This window comes from Equus quagga, chromosome 16 (genome assembly GCF_021613505.1).
Source record: "Equus quagga isolate Etosha38 chromosome 16, UCLA_HA_Equagga_1.0, whole genome shotgun sequence".
In the NCBI taxonomy this organism is placed as follows: Eukaryota; Metazoa; Chordata; class Mammalia; order Perissodactyla; family Equidae; genus Equus; species Equus quagga.
The window spans coordinates 28,287,363-28,302,179 of NC_060282.1; positions in this window are offsets into that span (position 1 = coordinate 28,287,363).

Below are 14,817 nucleotides of genomic sequence, written 5' to 3' on the forward strand. Positions count from 1 at the left end.
CCTCTTAAACATTTATGTTTCCTATGCCAGTTGGCGTAAAGTTTTGTCAGAAGAGCACACTGCCAGAGAAAAGAGAGTTTTGTTTCCTATTTCTGATGTGCTAGCTTTACCTGTTCCTGTAGTGTTCTCAGCTTCTCTACAGCATAACTCTCCCAGCACGTGGCAGGCAGCAATATCTGGCAGCCAGCAGCTTCCTTTGACACCTTCCAGCATCTGAAAGTTTTGTAGAAGAGTGACTCTTTCCCAGTGCCCAGCTCATGCGATGCATGGCAGCCAGCAGCATTCAGCAGACAACCGATTCCTCCAGCATTTCTGGACCATCGGCTTTTGCATAATACTTGGTTGCTTCAGTGAACAGTGGCAAGCAGAACCCCACAGTCAAGCTTTGCCCAGTACCAAGTACCAAGGTGGGTCTCTGGCAGGTTCCAGAGGGCATATTTCCAGCAAGTTCTGCTGGCATGGCATCACAGAACTTCTGTCATCCAGTGAGCCATGGCTATGCCTTCTCCAATAGAGTTGGGATCTCATCTCTGCAAGATGCAGGTTCTTCCTTGGGTAATCTATCTCAGCCACAGGGTTAGTGATTGCTCCTTAAATCTGTTATTTCTATATCTTGCTTTCGCTTTACTTTTTTACTAGCCAATACCTCCATAATCTAATCACTTCTTATGGTTCACGATTCTTAATATTAAACTTACCTTGTTCAAATAACCACATGGCTTCGTCTCCTAATTGGACCCAGAATAATACAATGATCTAAAAAGCTCCCTTTGTGAAAGTGATACTCTGATTACGTCGTGTAGAAGCTTACATGTTAAATTTGGACCAGTGTGTATCTTAACATGACCAGGATCTGAGGAGACAGATTGGTGGTCTCAGACTCTTCCATGGTCTGCCTGTGTTTTGCAATTACCCATAATTTTTTATCTATTGGTAGAGTTTGATTCTGAGTAAGATAACTGATTTTTGTGAATTTGATTTTACAATCCACCCATTTGTGTTATCTATACTATAAAGAAAGGACAAATTATTGTAAAAATTACATTGCTAATTACTATAAATAAGACAAAAGAACAAACACTATCACAATATATTACAAAAGTATTAATGCAAGAGTACTGGTATGTTCCAAATAAAATATATTTTATGGTTTAAACAAAGGAAAAGATAAATTTACAGTATTTAGATAGATATTTTGTGATATGAATATATTATATCTTCACTTAGCTTTAGAAGATCCTTAAAGTTTGGCTGCTGGATAATGTACTAACATCTATTCCCCATTCAGGAACTCATACAAATATACTATCGAAAAACATGCTATTTTATTATAAACTTGGTCCTTTCAGCACTCTTCGACCAATGAAAGTGAAGACAGGCAAACTAACAATTGCATAAGGAAGAATTAATAGTTAAATGTGATTAATCATAGTATTTAAGAAAAAGTAAGAAATAAGACACAAGGTTAAAATAAGAAATGTGTATTCTGAAATCGTCCCTTATTTTTTCACCCACAATTAGGAGTAGTAAAAACTTACTAATTATCTTGGGAAGAGTCAATGAAATAATTAATGTAAAAGTGCTCAATAATTTATTAATTTATTATTCATTTATTATGACAACTCGTCTACAGTAACAACCAATTCTAAAATGATGATGTCTTAAGAAAACAAAGGTTTAGTTATTGTTCATACTACACGTCTATTATCAGGCAACTCTCTCACTTCTTACTCTAGGGACTTAGGCTGAAAGAGCAGTCACCAGACTAAATATTGGCATTCTCTTTGGCAGAAAAAGAGAAATCTCTGGACAATCTTATCTGCATGCTTAAATGCCAAAATTCAGAAGTGGCACTTGTTATTTTCACTAACAATTCATTGAATATAACTAGTTATGTATCCCCATCGCTGAAAGGAAGCCAGAAAGTATAATCTCATCATCGTCCTGAAACAGAGAAGCAGAACTATTTATAAAATCAGAGTAATAAATACTGTAGTCCACCCTCTGGTGACAAATCATTTGGTTAGAGTTTGAACCCAAAATGAAATAAACTAAGTGTTTTCTGTTTTCACTGAGAGGTACCTCAAGTCCAAGATCTCTGCACGATGTGCAGGAACCTCTATTTCAGGGAGAGTTGATCCAGACATTTATAAAATAAAAAGACAAGTTACTTGCCCTCTAAACACCCAATATACCACAGTAAACACTCCCATTTGAAAAGAAAAGGAAGAGTGGAAGACAGGAAGTCACTGGTTTACAGCAAACTGATATCCTGCTGGGCAGTTATTATGAAGGCCCCCTGCATGGCTCCTGGTGGATGAGGGGCCCACATGATTTTCCTCCATGGCCCTCATCTCTGCCTTCTAAGATTCTTTTTTCTCTTCTCCATTTTACTTGGCTAAATTTGAAGTGGGCATTGGAGAATATGTCAGCTTTGGGGGCTGAGCAGTTTTCTCATATCCTTTGCCAAGAGTTATATCCACAGTTCATTCTGAGAACACTTTTTAGATTCACTATATTTCTATGCCTTTTTTTTGCTCCCATGAATGTCTCTTTTGAATTAGTTGCTGATAATGTAAGCATATCAATCTTTGGTGGATAAAGTGCACAGTTATCTTTTCTCTGAGCCAGTTTATCCAATTTTAAGTTTATAGTTGGCATAGCAACTTTTAAAAGTATAGGTTATTTTCACTATAAAATATATAAGAAAATATGGTAAGTAATTTGAAGTTTCTCTATGGAGAATAAATTCTGTTCTCAATTTTTTGGTCATCTCAATAAAAGTTTATCAAACAGTTTAAGAAAAGATTGTGAGCAGTCTCAACCATGAGACATTATATTTGTTCTTATTCTCCTTGGTACCTCATTCTTTCTAACTATAAATCCTCACCCAGAATATTACTTTTGATATTTTATTGTAGATTTTATAAAAGCTCTCCATAATAATTGGTCAGCTCTGTGATATAAATGCCATTATCAATATAATGCAAAGTGATTGGAAGCCAGGACATATTTTCTGACAAAACATGTGTAACTCCTAATTATTGGTTAGTGGTGATTCATACCCAATTGAGTAGAAATTAAATAAATATACCATTTTTAAGTGCAAAATAATTATTCTCACTTGAATTCATTATATAAAACTCAATTTTATAATTTATATTACAATGGCTCTAAGGCTCTGATGAAATTTTTCATCAAGATAAATACACCCTGGAAGGTTATCTGTTACTGAGAGAGAAGAGGTTATGTGAGGGCACTGATGATCTGCTCTCAACTAAGAGATGCCAATGCTGCTAAGGCCTTGAGCTAGTTAACCATTATAGAGACGAAACTTAACCAGAGCTTACCAATATTAGAGGTCCCCCAAATATAAACACAAATATATATGATAAGTATATCTATGTGAGTATATATACACACACACATCTGCAAAGACAAAGAGAGAGATTTCTGATAGAATTACTGTAGTCTGTATTATAATCCCAAATTTCTATTTTATCTTATAAACTAGTAAGATAGACTGTATGATTTGCCCCATTCAGTTTTTGTTCACTTTCAAATTTACACTCAAACCCTGTCTTTGCTTCAGCTTCTAATAATACCTCTTTGCAAGACTAAAGAGCCAGGTCTATCTTTCTATACCAGTTTCATGGGAGAAGCAATCCAAATAAAATACTTCAGTACAAGAGAACAAGCCACAGAGAATAATTATTTAAAGGGGGCAATCCCTGTTGAACAGCTTTGGTTTGTCCTCTTTAAGAAAATGTTCCAAAATGATGATGATAATAATAATAATAGAGGAAAAAATAATTGCATTGCTTAATTTTGGATTACATTAAAATTTTTCTTTGATAAAATATATACTTGAGGCAGCCAGCCTGGTGGCATAGTGGTTAAGTTTGCACACTCCACTTCTGCAGCCTGGGGTTTGCAGGCTCAGATCCTTGGTGTGGACCTACACACTGCTCATCAAGCCATGTTGTGGCAGCATCCCACATACAAAATAGAGGAAGACTGGCACAGATGTTAGCTCAGGGACAATCTTCCTCAAGCGAAAAGAAAAGAGGAAGATTGGCAACAGATGCTAGCTCAGGGCCAGTCTTCCTCAGCAAAAACAATATATACGTATACTTGCTTTCAAATTATAACATTACAATACTGATAAACTCAAAATAAATATAGAGTTCTTGGTAATCTCCTGTTAAGTAATATCCACTCATGGGAATATTCAAATGTTTCTCTGCATATTCATCATTTTCACTTGAATATCTTATAGGAAACTCAAACACTGCATGTCTCAATTAAAACTCTTCATTCTGTTTTCCAACTTCACTTAGTCAAATAAACTAAGGTTTCCCATATTTATAAATGTCACCAGTGTTCACCTAATCACTGAAGGAGAAAACCTGGGAGTAAAAATTCAAAGTTTCTCTGATTCCCTTGAAATTTTGAGGTGGGAGAGCAGGTAAAGTGAGAATAGAAGGCTAGAGACTTTCAACGACTCTTTCCCTTTTTATAAGTCTCTGAAAACTCTTGGTAAATTGTAGGGAATTAATGTTCCCCAAAGCATGTACCCCTACTCTACCTAGCGTTTATTCAGTTGTATAATTGGAGAGGGTTCAGAGACCAGACAGTGAAGACAAATTGCCTGCAAACCAGAGAAAAACCCAAAATAACCTCTAGAAAAGGAAGCTCTCTGTTAAATCGATAGTATCCAGGCTTTTCTGAGTGAGACGAGGTATCTGAATTGGGACATGCCTGTCTCCAGGCGGATCAGCACAAATGTAGACACACAAAACAACAACAAAATGAAGCATAGCAGATACTGGAGAGTTGTATAGGAGTAAGAAATTGTACCCCAAGAAGAAAAGAAAGGAGGGAGGGGAGGAAGGAGGGAGGGAAAGGAGGAAAGAAGGAGGGAAGGAAGGAGGAAAGGAAGAAAGGGAGGAAGAAATGGAGGAAGGAAGGAAAGGACAGTTTTTTAAAATGGTACAAATTCATAGAGAGTGTCCTGAACTTATTTAGCTGAGCAAGAGGAATTGAATAGTGCAAAGATTTTGCCAGGTCAGAGTTGAAAGGACTCACCAGACTTTACAGAGCACACTCATTATGGCTGCTATTTAAGGCAAAGGATATGGGCAGCAAAAGAAAGGGAATGCAGGTGAGCATTGTAGGTCTGTGAGACAGCCCAGGTGCACACTCCTCATGGGGTTTTATTTGTACTCATGTACTGCTCTGTGTCTCTGGTTTGAACCATCAAGATCTGTGCAAAAAATCATGTAAACAAGTCAGGCTTATTAAATTGGCTGAGCCAGTTGCCCACCATTGTTAAATGCACTTACCCTGAGGGTCCTCCAAGGAGTTTCAGACTTTAAGAGAACATCAGAAATCCCCTGTCCTTATTTTGATCCAGGGCTGAAGACAGAGCTTTTCCAGTCCAACTGCAAATCAACTCTATTTCTCCAAATAACTGGGTAAATGTTTGTTTTCTTTTTAATATTAAGTGACTGAATATTCGTATTGGACATAAATTAAATGAGATACTTTGTTTGAATATGTGTGTACATACTGATCCTTTTTTTTGGCCAGTTTGGAAATTGCCTAGTAAAGATCTGTGAATTAAACCTCCAATGATTTATGCATTATCAACTGAATTAACATTGATATGAAGGAATTTCAAATTTCAACAAAAAAAAGTTAATTTCAAAAGTTGTCCTTGCAGTAAATGCTAGTTAATGGCAATATTTTTTAGACACTTAAAAAGGGCAATGCATTCTTCTTTTTCTTTCTTTTTAATTGGGAGATTTCTTCTGGAAATGTGTGTGTGTGTGTGTGTGAGAGAGAGAGAGAGAATGTGTGTGTCTGTGTCTAGCAATGATTGATATACATTTGGAAATTTTCATTATAGCATTCAAATTTTTAAAATTTTATTATTTTTAAATAAACTGTTTTTTAGAGCAGTTTTAGGTTCACAGAAAAATTGAGTGGAAAATACAGAGAATTCCCCCACGTCTTCTCATGCCTTCATAGCTCATTTCTTTTTAGCACTGTATGATATTCCGCTGTCTGGATGTACCACAGTTTATTTATCCATTCACTACTGAAGGGCCTATTGGTTGCTTCCAAGTTTGGCAATGAAGAATAAAGCTGTTATGAACATATTTTTCAGGATTTTGTGTGGACATAAGTTTTCAACTCATTTGGGTAAATACCAGAGTGTGATTCCTGGATTGTATGGTAAGAGTATGTTTAATTTTCGAAGGAATTGCCAAACTGTCTTCCAGTACTGTTTTGTTCCCCACCAGCAATGAATTGGGATCATTATGGCTTTTTTTCCTTTCAGTTACAGCTGGAGCTATTAGGAACCTCAGTGACAACATCCTCCTAATAATAGCTTAAAATAACATGTTCACATGTAGCTGGAAATCTTTTCTCTTCTCTTTTCTTTTCCTTCCTTTCTCCTTCCTTCCATGGACATTGTGGTGGCCGCAATTTGGGGTATAAACTAACCTTATCCATTGAAAATGTCAAAGTATGGGATTGAAAATGTAGAAAGGAGGATACCATACCTTAATGTACCCCTCACATCATCCAGAGGCTGCTGTTTTGAACTGCTTGAATAATTTCCTTCTTGAATTGCACAGAAGCTGGTATCTTAAATTTGCTTCCTGAGATTCATATTCTCAATTAAAACAGTTTTTAACAGAGACAGAGTTAATGTGGGAGAAATTCCTAGAGGAGTGACTGAGAAAAACTTTGAGTAGCTAATTTCTTGCTCTGTTTATGATACATTATGTAGTTTGGACAAATTGCCTGATCATAGTATTTTTCTTTAGAAAACCAGTTAAAATCCATAAAAACTCAAGTAGAGAATTAATAAAATTTAAAAACATTGAGTCAATGGTAGAAAGAGTTAAACTCTCAGAATCCATCATATCCAGGTCAAAAACCTTGCCAGACTATCAATTTGGACAGTAAAAAGTTCTGGGAAAGGAGCCAAGACAGATAGCACCAATAGAAAGAACTGTAAATCTTAAGAATGAAGTTCTCTCTGCTCTAAAGGACCACCCTACTTATCCTTTTCTTTTTAAGTTTAAGAATATTTAAGAATATTATAAACTCTGAGGTGGATGGTAGGGACTTCTCAAAGGTAAGGGCAACAAGCCTTAATCTTTCTCTCTAGATTCACTAAAATATCAGAACTGTCTGCAAGGACCCTAAACTGTAGGCCAGAGTCCAGCTATTCTGCATAAGTTTAAAAAAGAAATGGTGGGATTACACTAAAAAAGAAACTCATTTTTAGAGGGAATAGGAGCATAAATCTGAATTTGCTAGCTTGAGGCAAATGAGAATGTTTTCATGTTTCCCTGGCTGTGTTTTGGAATTAATTTATGCAGCTGTTGCAAAAAGACCATTCTTGACTACAGTACATACAGTACAGGACACTGATAACTGAGTATCCTAAATGGGACCTTTCAGAGACTAATTCTCACCAGAATAGTAAAAAAGAAAGCGACACTGAATGCTAGTGTTAGTGAGTAAAATTACAATTATAATCCAGAATTTGGAGGAACAAGGAGTGACCTAAACCACTACTTATGATTTACTTGTCTAGATGGCACCAGGAAATAACCTCCGGGTATTAAAAAACTAAATGAAGACAAGCCATCTGTATGGGTTCTGGTACCCATATTTCCAACGTAGTGGGGGGGTTTCCCCACACCAGCAATTCTCCAAGACACAAAATGGGTGTCCAAGAATTCAACTCAGTTATGATACTGCCTACTCAGAGATAGCATCAGATCTCACAGTTTAAGGGCTCAGCACCACAAGACTGCCTCCATTGCCATTTGAAACGTTAGTTGCAAGCCCAGTTCATCACCTGTGCTTCTTATCAACTGGCTATAAATTGCAGGTTCCAACCATTCCCTCTTAGGGTTTGACTAATCTGCTAGAGTGGCTCACAGAACTCAGAGAAGCACTTACTTATGTTTACTAGTTCATGAAAGGATATGATAAAGGATACAGATGAACAGCCAGATGAAGAGATTCATAGGGCAAGTTATGGGAGGGTCCTGAGTGCAGGAGCTTCTGTCCCTGTGTAGTTTGGGTGCATCACTCTCCCCATGTGTGTGTGTTCACCAACCTGGAAGTTCTCCCAACTCTGTACTTTTGCGATTTTCTGGAGGCTTCATCACGTAGGTATGATCAATTTTTAACTCCATTTCCAGCTCCTCTCCCCTCTCAGGAGGATGGGGAGGTCGAACTGAAAATGCTACGCTTCTAATCATGGCTTGGTCTTTCTGGTGACCAGTCCTCATCCAAGAGTCATCCAGGAGCCCACCCAGAGTCACCTCAATAGAACAAAAGATGCTCCTAGTGCTATTACCACTGAGGAAGATACAAGGGTTTTAGGAGGCCTGTGTCAGGGACAGGATCAAACACAAATATCAGAGCATTAGCATCTCCTAGTATTCTCATGATTTAGGAAATTACAAGGGTTTCAGAGGCTCTGTGCCAGGAACTGGGGACAAAGATCAATATATATCTATTTTCTTTTATCTCACATATCTATCGATAGCAGGATATTTACTACAACATTTATTTTGAAAAATATCTCTACATTTCAATTTCTTTGATCTGAGAAATGCATTAACTTCAAAACAAGTATATGTTGACTACCAACAATTGTTTCACATTGTTTTGAAAAGGCAAAAAATTCATATTTCCTGTTTTGTTACCAGAATGTCTAAATCTATCAACATTTGCATAATCTTAAAAATCAGAATATAAACAAGCAGATTTTGAAGTTGGGTTCTCTAGGAAATAGAATCTGAGACAGACATGTATGTCCAGGAGATTAATTGACAAGTGCTTTTTGGATGAACATTGTGGAGGGTGAAAAAAGCAGAGTTGGCAGAACAAGAATTTGAACCAAGATTCAGTTACAACAACTGTCTCAGCTAATCAAACTGAGAGCTCTGGGATGGGGATGACCCTGCAGATTTGCCCCATATTGAAGGAAGGGAAGCATTTAAATCCATTGAAGTGACCAGTCACTGGATGATGGCTTCTTGGTTAAGAGGGATAACTTTGGGCAAGAATACTTTCTTCAAATGAGAATGATTCCAGAGGGGGCTTAGTTGATAACTGTCAGCTGCCAACACTCCGAACACCTGAGGAATAAATATTTTTTCTAGTAGCAAGGTAACTCTAGGAAGCCCCAACAGCATCCAAAACAGACCCTCTCCTCATGTCTCTTGGAACCACTTGTATAATATGTTAGGGAAGTATACCCTCCATAATTATGGTCAGCTGCTGTTTCTGGAGTATTTGCAAGTTGATGTTTAGTGGGATGAACTAGTTCTCACTGCTATGCCTGGTCAGTATCACACTCCTACAGTTGTATTCCTGTAAATGCTATTGATGGTATCTCTAGTCTACTGTAAAGTCTAGATTCCTCTCATGTTTGGCTCAAACTTCTACTCTTTCAGGGATTTACCTGATGGCCTGACTAATAAACTCATCCCTGAGTGATCTGAGTTCCTGGTCATCAAGCACTTCTTAGATCCTGGTTACCAACTTTTCCACTTACTGACAAAATTGGGCAAGGGAGAGATGCACATGTGGGTCACTGGAGAGTCTCACTGTGTAATATTAGTCCTATCATGTCCTGATGATCAATGTTAATTACCCCTGGGGGAAAGTGACTCCTTTTCTTGCCTATTGTTCTCTTGGAATGGGGAGTCTGAAATGACCAAGTGGTAAGTACAATTTTAAAGTTCAGTTGGACTCTTGTTCCCTAAAGGAAGCATTTTCCTCCTGGGAGCTAAGGCTTCTAAACAGAGCCCACAGTTGTATGGCTGGGAGGGCCAAATTCCCCAAATGTCTCAAGAAATGCTGATAAATGAGGCCATTCATACTTATGTATCTTGGGACTGCACACTCATGTTTTCTACTTATTAGAGGCACAGAACCTCCTAATTGTCACTGATTTAATGTACACAGTATCCTGGCAGATGTTTCCCAGGCTCACAGGATATCATATCCAAATGGCACTTCAGCTGTACCTTCAAAAGCCCATCCTTTTGCCTAAGCCCAGTATCTTCTGAGTGCCAATTGATACAACAGGTGATAGAACTCTTAGATTGTAAGTCATGCGTGGCAATTTTTTTAGTATAAAATGGGTCCCTTAATCCAATTCAGTATTATTTAGACTGTTGGTGAAGCAAATACTCTGTAACTCTTACTGGTTCAGCCAAGAACCTGAGTGAAGAAAAGATGCTATGGTCTGAATGTTTATGTCCTCCCAAAATTCATATGTTGAAATCCTAATAGGTAATGTGATGGTATTAGGAGATAAGGATTTGGGCAGGTACTTAGGTCATGAGGGTGGAGCCCTCATGAATGCAATTAGTGTTTTTATAAAAGAGATCCCCAAAAGATCCCTTGTCCCTTCCACCTTGTGAAGACACAGCAAGAAGGTGCCATCTAAGAACCAGGAAGTGGGACCCTGCCAGCCACCACAAAGAATCTGTTGGCACCATGATCTTGGACTTCCCAGCCTCCAGAAATGTAAGAAATAAACTTCTGTTTTTGTAAGGCCACCCAATCTGTGGTATTGTTACAGCAGCCTGACAGACTAAGACAAAAGGGAATCACATAGGTGCTGATTGTGGTCAGTGTGAATTGTTACCCCTTTTGGGGTTGAAGGAGTCCAATGTAATCTCTTTGCCACAATGAAGTGGCTGGTTAATACGTTTAAAGGCCAGTGACACATCGAGAGTTCATCATTGTTCCTTGTTGGTGGCGGGTTGGATATATGGCATTTACAGTAGCTAAATCACTCTTGACACTTCATGTTCTCCATTATAATTCCATTCACATGACTCCTTGTCTTGATCTTCTAATACATCTCATTTTAGGCCTGGACCAACCAGTCAAGTCAAACAATTCATCTCGTTTGCATGCACATATGCGTGTGTGTGCGTGTATATATGTACATATATTACATACTTTCCTTGGGCTTCTGTTTCTTTGCAGAATGGAGGTCCAGACGCAATTAAAATATTGCCCATCAGGAAGATTTCCCCTCTTCACTGCCTTTCAAGGTCACCTCAAGCAAGGCTGTAGTATACCCAAAATATATTTTCAGCTTGCACTGACATACCAAGCCAATCTACATGCCATACTAAGCCAACCAATGTGTGAAACAAGTAAGGTCTTTTTCCTTCTTCATCTTCTGGTCATACTGGAACCCCCAAAAGGACACAAGTGTGAGCTGATGGAGGCACTGGTATATCACGGTAGAAGACATAGGGTCTGGCTACCTACTCACATTGTTTACTCGCATCCTCCAATCTTGTTTGTGAACTGGATTTGCCACATTTACCTTACCATGAAATGCTGCCTGGCCCACCCAATATTATTACTTAAAGGGTGTAACAGAGTTTAGTTCATGATTGGCAGTTGTGGCCACATGGTTATTTGATGTTCCTTGGTCAGGCATTTCATCTCTACCACCTCTACTTCATCTCTACCAGGTGTATAATTTTCCTTTGCAGATGGCATGTTTTTTATCAGTAGACTAGGGAACCACCTTGTGATTCTCCTATTGGGACTTGCTATAGACTTGACACCATGTCTTCCTGTAATTCTAATACTTCTAACACACAGGATCTGCTGGACTGTATAGCAAAAAATAGCATGGACTTGCATTGCACACTGACCTTCTGCAGCACTCTTTTCTGTTCAGGTCACCACTCAGAGCTGGAGGGATTTTGGGTCATCTGGTATTTGGGTTAAAACAGTATTATCAATTGTTCACCACGGTAATTCTAGAACCTAAAGAGGTCTACCAAAGTTCTTTGCTTACTTTTCTTGTTATAGAAGGTGTAAGATGTAATAATTCATCTATTACTTTGGGGGAGTCATCTGGATACATCCATATCCAAAACCACTGGATGCCTCATATTCTTACTGATGTGGAATGCTCCTGAATCTTTTTAAGCTTTACTCCCCACCCTCTGAAGTGCATGTGTCTTACCAACACTTTCAACCTTCTGGTCACTTGTTCTTTGGAAGAATTAACACAATGTCATGAATATAGGAGATCAATGTCCGTGAAATGGCCATATCTCTTCATAGCGTTTTATAGCAGAGGGAAGGAGAGTGGGGCAAGACCAGAAACGTAGATCGCTTAGGATCCCATCTACATGCAAACTGTTTCTGTGTCAGTTCAGTTCTGCTGAGAAGCAGATACCACAACATAATTATACAATGAATAGATTTATTGGGCAGGAAAATGTGGGCAGAGCCTTCATAACTGCAAAAGCAAAAGAGGAAGAAAGGAGGATTGGGTAGGAAGAGTCTGTACTGCAATGAAGTTCTGAGAAATTCTTGGCCAGTTAGATGGAAACTCCCAGATGAAAGAATGCCCATTAGTAGAGTACCACATTGGGCTGGAATGACACAACTCCAGTCCCCTGTCACACTCACTCCTTGTCTGTGAGCAGACCTGGGAGAGTTCAGCCTTGTCATGAGCATTGCCCGGGGTCCAACCGTGTGGCAGCTAGAGAGTATCTACCAACCATGCTGCTCACAATAGGTTCTCTTCAAAGTAAACACAAACAACAAGATACACAAACCCCAAAATAAAGGGACACAAGGAAGCTTTGGGAGGTGTTGGATATGTCTATTCCCTTGATTGTGATGATGGTCATGTGTGTTTGCCTGTGTCCAAATTCATCTAACTGTACACCTTAAATATGTGCAGTTCTAAGCACATGAATTATACCTCAATAAAGCTTTTCTTTTTATAAAAGTAAGTACATCTGAGTGGCACAACTCTATGGTTGACAAAGTCTACCCTTGATAAGTTTTTAATATATATTTATTGATTTCCTTCCTAAAAAACATGCAGTTTCTGGATGAGAGATCAGAATTATTTACAGCAATAGCACTATATTTCCCCTTACCCCAATCTCCCTGGGGCAATGCAATGAGGGCAGTTGTCAGCTGCACATATAGGGCACTGTACTACTGATGAGGAGCCCTGATGTGACAAATCTGGGAGCTTATAGAGGAACTGCTGCACAGCTGCCAGCCTCCTCTGCTGAGACAGGGAGAGAAACCTCATTTCCCTAATGTAAGCAAATCTCTGAGAGAGGTCCCCAGGTTTTTACAACCCTTTGGAATATAAACTAACGGCTTGGGGTTTTATCCTTCTTTGAAATGTAAACACATAGCTCAGAAGAGATAAACCTATAAATCTCTCAGAAGTATTTTACTCTTAGGGTTACTACTGAACCATCCTTTAGCCTAGATTGCCTGTATTTTTTTGTTCTGAAAGCCCTGAACATTCAGAAGCATGAAAATATCTTCTCTACAATTGCATAGTTCCATGTGCTGCACAAATACACTTCTCCACATATATATGGGAAACAGATCCTCTACGGCTCTCATGGGCCTCACTTTCTCAGTTGAAATTTAGAAGACGGAGGTTAGGGATATGCAAGCCCAGCTCTGCAGTCGTTTTTGGAGCCACAACTGGTTTCCATCATCTTCCTTCTTGTTATTTATTCTAAATTCTCACTCTTAGTTATCACCTCTGTGGGTTTTGGTGATTTGTATAGTGATGGTACTCAAACCCTCATTCCTGAGTGATCTGAGCTCGTTGTAACCATTCTCTTCTTAGGCTAGGAACGCTGCTCATGTACATTCACAATTACAATTAGGCAACAAAAATACTAAAGGATGCTGAAGTGGAGCACCAGGGTTACATATCTATTCCTTCCTGTCCCCACCATATAAAAGCATCCCTACCTCTTTCTGCTGGTCAGAAGTAATCACTCTTGCTACAACAATGACTTCTTTTCTCAATGTCTCTGTATACAAAAAATCTAAATACTCAGGGAGCAGCCCAAAACTTGTAGTTCAGTGGGATGCTTGCTACATCATGGGAGAGTGCTCTTATATAGTAGATGTGGGGGAGCAGGATTTGCCACCCAAAAATGTGTCTCTTTGGCTTGATTATTTCTAAGAACAAAAGACTCAGAAAGAAACTTTGACCTTCTCCCTAACTGCCTAAAAGAACCTAAGATAGAAGGCCTGTTTCAGGAAGGAGCTAATACCATAGATAACTGTAGTGTGATAAACTAGGTGTGGTAGACAGGGAGGAACATAGCAAGGCCCATTTGATCAAAGTCCTCCCAACATCCCATTGTCTTTGCAAGGTATGGCAAACATTTGTTTACCAAACATTTACATTGCCATCTCCATGTGAATTGCCTTCCTCCCCTTTGAAGTCCCAAAGTGCTACCTCCAACATCCTCTTTTTGTCTTTAGCTGAAGATAGTATGTAAGGTGGTGGCTTCAGCCATTGTGGTGAGTTACTCAGTTTTCCTTGGTTTCTCCCATGTATACATGTTATTAAATTTGTTTGATTTTCTCCTGTTATTCTGTGTTGTATCAATTTAATTCTTAGACAAGCCAGAAGAACCCAGAGGGTAGAGGAATATTTCTTCCTCCCCTACACAGATAATTCTCCTTAATCCACTCTTGTATGTCACCACCCTTGATTCAGCATCTTCAGGATCCAATTATATACCTACTCTCCTATCTCCTGGCAGTACTCATTGATTAAATTCTGCAATTCATTCATGGTATATTCTGTTCCTTTTTTTACTACTGTAAGCAGGAGGGGAATGGCGGAGGGCTGGACCCCAGGGCTCAGGGAGCTGAAGAAAGGGTTCACAGAGCCAATGGCAAGGCAGACATACTCTTTAATCACTTTGGCCAACAGACCATGGGAGT